This window comes from Diachasmimorpha longicaudata, unplaced genomic scaffold (assembly GCF_034640455.1).
Source record: "Diachasmimorpha longicaudata isolate KC_UGA_2023 unplaced genomic scaffold, iyDiaLong2 ctg00000158.1, whole genome shotgun sequence".
NCBI classification, from domain to species: Eukaryota; Metazoa; Arthropoda; class Insecta; order Hymenoptera; family Braconidae; genus Diachasmimorpha; species Diachasmimorpha longicaudata.
Window position 1 is genome coordinate 10,001 of NW_026973962.1, and position 5,000 is coordinate 15,000.

The 5,000-nt window shown below is 59.5% G+C and overlaps 1 pseudogene; it reads left to right on the forward strand.

The window, feature by feature from the left end:
• Nucleotides 1–5,000, forward strand: part of LOC135172096 (large subunit ribosomal RNA) — a 10,909-nt pseudogene that overhangs the window by 2,451 nt on the left and 3,458 nt on the right.

Sequence of the window (5,000 nt, forward strand, 5' to 3'; positions counted from 1 at the left end):
CTCGGTCCCGTGCCTTGGCCTCCCACGGATCTTCCTTGCTGCGAGGCTTCTGTGATACTTCACCGTGTCGTAGTCGTTCTCTTCGGCCGCCATTCAACGCTCAGCTCAGAACTGGCACGGACTAGGAGAATCCGACTGTCTAATTAAAACAAAGCATTGCGATGGCCCTAGCGGGTGATGACGCAATGTGATTTCTGCCCAGTGCTCTGAATGTCAACGTGAAGAAATTCAAAAAAGCGCGGGTAAACGGCGGGAGTAACTATGACTCTCTTAAGGTCAAGGTGTTGACTGACCCGCAATTCACGCTGCGGGACGGATTGGCCATCAGGCAGTTGGGCCCCACGGAGGAGTGGCGGTACCTTGGTGTCAATCTCAGCCCGAGTGGATTGAGGAGGGTGTCTCCGTCTCTGGAGGGGGAGCTGCAGCGCATCACGCGGGCTCCGCTGAAGCCTCAGCAGCGTCTGATGATTCTGCGCTGTTTCCTCATCCCCAGGTTTTACCATCGTCTGGTGCTGGCTGGCTGCACGTTGAAGGTCTTGCGGATCCTTGACCTTCAGGTTAGGGCAGCAGTTAGGAGGTGGTTGCGGTTCCCCAAGGATGTGCCGGTGGGCTATTTCCATGCAGCGTGCCGGGACGGCGGACTGGGTATTCCCTCATTCCTGACGTCCATCCCTGGCCTGATGCGAGACCGTCTCATGTCGATGAAGGTGTCTTCATTTCGATCCGTGAGGATTGCGCATGATTCGGAGTGGGTCCAGAATAAGATACGGTGGACCGATAGAGCCTTGAACCCGGCTGGAGAGGGGCTCTACAGCCGTGAGCAGCGGCAGGCGCATTGGGCTGGCAGACTTCATGGCTCTGTGGATGGGAGGGAATTGAGGGAGTGTGGGCGGACGACGGCCTCGACGAGGTGGGTTGGGGCGGGTGTTTCGGGTGTTCCTGGGCGGGATTATGTCCAGTATCATCACACCCGCATCAACTGTCTCCCTACGCTGGTTCGCACGTCTCGGGGTGAGAGGCGCATTCACGCGGACATCCGGTGTCGCGCGGGATGTGGTTGCACGGAAACGGCCGCACACGTCATCCAGTCCTGCTTCCGTACGCACGGAGGGAGGGTGAGGAGGCATGATGCCATCTGTAAGACGCTCGCGGACCATTTGCGGGCTCGTAAGATGGAGGTTCATGTGGAGCCTTACTTGCGGACGGGGAACGGCTTGAAGAAGCCAGACTTGTTGGTGAGGCACGGTGGGAGGGGCTTCATCGTGGACGCGCAGGTGGTGTCCGGGGTTCCTCCGCTCGACGGCAGTCATCGCAGGAAGGTGGCGAAGTATGACACGCAGGAGGTGAAGGGCCTGGCGGGTGTCATACTGCGTTTGCCGCCGGCCTCGATTGCGGTGACGTCGTGCACCATTTCGTGGAGAGGGGTGTGGAGCGGGGCATCGGCCGGATCGCTGCGGTCATGTTTGGGGGTGCCGATGGGACTTTTGTCGGGCATGGCGACGCGTGTGCTGCAAGGATCGCACACGAATTGGACGCGGTGGGGGCAGATGACATCAAGGGCCCCGGGAGAGCGCGCGGGGGTGGGCTAGGATGGGTATCTTCCCCCCACGCCTATTGGTAACCTGCACCACACGGGACATCGTGAAATCGGCAGCAGGCAATAAAGCCGTCGCTCACCAAGGAAGCGGTGGGTGAGAGGAGGGGTTTTAGTGGGTATGCTGTTTACAGTGACTCCCACACTACCCTAGCAGCAATGCTAGGGTGCCTATAAAAGGTTTCCCCTTCTTAACAAAAAAATAGCCAAATGCCTCGTCATCTAATTAGTGACGCGCATGAATGGATTAACGACGATTCTCGCTGTCCCTACCTACTTCCCGCAGGGGGTGTAATGGCGGATAAAACCGCCCTTACACACGGGGTGTGACGACCCCGCGGTCCCTGAGTCGAACTTGGTGTAAGGATTGGGATCCCCCTTTTGGGGGGTCTCAATAATTACACCTAGGGGGGTTGCGGGCGCAGGGTGAGTCCCTGTACCCATGGGGGGTTTCGGAGGGTGGGGGTCGCGAATTGGGTCGCGAGGGAGGGCGAAATCGCCCGGTGGAGGGGTGGTTCCACGTGGTGGAGGGGTGGGTCCACGTGGTGGAGGGCGAAATCGACGGGTGGAGGGGCGCGAGACCTACTTACTGGGGGGTTCGGAGGGGGAGGGTCGCGGATTTGGTCACGGTGGGTGGGCCGGACTTAGGGAGACGCGCGCGAGGGCGAAATCGGCTGGTGGAGGGGTGGTCCCACGGGGCGGAGGGCGGAATCGGTTGGTGAACGGGGAATTCCACGCGCGGGTGGGGGTTCGGGGGGACAGGCTGCTTCGCAGTGCGAAGGGCATGGACACTGCGGTTCTCGCAAGTGGTTCCAGCCACGCGTTAGTAGTCGGAACCTCCCGCAACGGTGGAGGCCGGCGAAAACGCGACGCCACACGTGGGGGTTGGGTCAGGGGGAGTGGGTGGGTATCCCTCGGAAAAGGGACGGTTCGCGGGGCGGTGCGGGGGAGGGGGGACTGGCTGCTTCGCAGTGCGAAGGGCATGGACATTGCGGTTCTCGCAACTAGTTCCAGCCACGCGCTAGTAGTTGGAACCTCCCGCAACGGTGGAGGCCGGCGAAAACGCGACGCCACACGTGGGGCTGGGTCTCAGGGGGAGTGGGTGGGTATCCCTCGGGAAAGGGACGGTTCGCGGGGTGGGTCGTCGGGCGGGATGGGTGGGTTCCCCCTTTCTGTGGGTCTGCTCCCTCTCTGCTCCTCTCTCGAGGGGAGTCGAGGCGGAGCACTCCTTCAGCGCCTCCACCGGGCCCCGATCCGAGCTCCCCAGCTCGGCGGGAACCGGGGGGCCCCCTCCCAGGGACGGTGCTCAGCGTCCCGAGCTACCCAGCTCGGTGCCGCGGGGAACCGCCCCATCTAACCCTTAATCCTCTTATTCATTCTTTTTCTTGTACTTTTCAGCTTTTCAGCTCTTGCCTTTCGGCACGGCCGGCGACCGTCTCGTCAACCAAACTTCAACCATGGCAGAGCATCTTTGCAAATCTTGTCCGGAGGCTAAACTGCCCCCAATCGGATCTCCGGGGGGGCACAATGATGCGTCCGTCGTGCGGCGAAGTCTGCGCATCGCTTCCCAGCATGCCAGAGGATCTTCTACAGCGGCTACATCGAGGGACCCAAGGAGGGTGGTGCCCTCAAGGGTTCGTAGTCGCCCGCCGCGCGCCGGGGTACTGCCCTCCCGACGAGGGAAAGGTTCCAGCCTTCGTGCTGTCCACGAGGACGTCGAGGACGTCGCAGACAACGCGGGACTGACTGCGCAGCCGAGTCAGCCAACGCCAGGATCTTCAAGAACTTCAACCGGTGAGTCCACTCAATTATTAGGTAGGGTTCGCGAGTGCCACGTTAGTTTAAGTAGGATCGATAGTCATCGCGTCGCGACCGGAGGCTCACCGGTACCCCCCGTTCCAATAGGTCATCCTCCCCGGACCCCTGCGATCGAGGGACCGGGCGCGCAACGCGACGTTAGAATACTGCAATTGAACATGTCCCGCTCAATTGCAGTAACCGGGGAGGTCTTCCAGTTAATTCGCAAAGAGCGTCTGGACATATTGTTGCTCCAAGAGCCGTATGCCATTCGTGAGGCGAACACCTGGGCCATCCGCGGCCTAGGAGTCGGAATGCGTATTGCCGCGAGCTCAACGGAGCGACCGTGGGCGGCCGTCGTTGCGTGCAACTCCATCGTGGAGATTGCTTACGTGTCCCAATTAAGTAATGCACATTGCGTTTGTGCTGAAGCCCGCGTCCCCGGTGGATCCTTCTTCGTCGTCTCCAGTTATTTTCAATACTCGGACGACATAGAAATCCACCTGAGGCAGCTTGAAAAGGTTCTTAGCTGTCTCAGGGGTCGCCGCGTTCTGGTGGCGGCCGATTCCAACGCCCAACACTCCCTTTGGAGCCCCAGGACCACTGACCGTGGTGTCCTCCTGGGTGAGCTCATCGAGTCTTTCGGTCTCCGCGTCGCGAATGATGCTAGGCAGGGCCCAACCTTCAGGAGTGCCGCAGGTACGTCGTTCATCGACGTCACACTGGCCACCCCTGGCATGTATAAATTCATACGTGCATGGAGGTTGGAGGACGAGTGGTCCACCGGTGACCACACGTCGGTTTTCTTTCGCTTAGCGATCCGGAGTTCCTCACAGCGCGTCAATAACTCGGGAGTCGGCGAGGGCTCTACCATGCGGTTCAATGTTCGTCGGGCCGACTGGGAAGAGTTCGAGGCGACCCTCGATGAGGAGGCCCGTGAGAAGCTCGTGGACCATCCGCTGGATTCTACAGCGGATGTCGAGAGAATGGCAGAAGTACTGGGTGACGTACTCACCAAAGCCTGCCAAGATTCGATGCCGCGCCGCAGACATTACCGTCGCGCGAATCCGTGGTGGACCGAGGAGCTGACCAGCAAACGCAAACTGGTCAGTCGTCTCCGAAACGGCTACCGAAGGGAGACTAACCCTGACGCGCGAAAAATTAAACAGAATAGGTATCGTGTAGTCCTGCGGTCGTACACCAGGCTACTTAGGACATGTAAAGAAAATAGCTGGCGCGGTTACATAACAACGGAAAGCAACGCGAATCCCTGGGGCTTCCATTACAAATATGCCGCTGATAAATTGCGTGTAGGCACGGTACTCAGCACCCTTAGAACCGCGAATGGCACGACACTTACAATGCGTGAGACTGCTGAGATACTGTTGGACACACACGTACCCGACGACGACCCCAACGCCGACACACCGGAACAGAGAGACATCCGCGAACGCGTGAAGAACCTAAGGGTTCATACAGAGGACGCACGAGACTTGACGGACGACCAACTTAAGGGTCTCGTAAAGACCCTTAAGAACGACAAAGCCCCAGGATGCGATTTAGTTGAAGTTAGGGTCCTAAAAGTCGCGGTCATGAGGATGCCTCACAT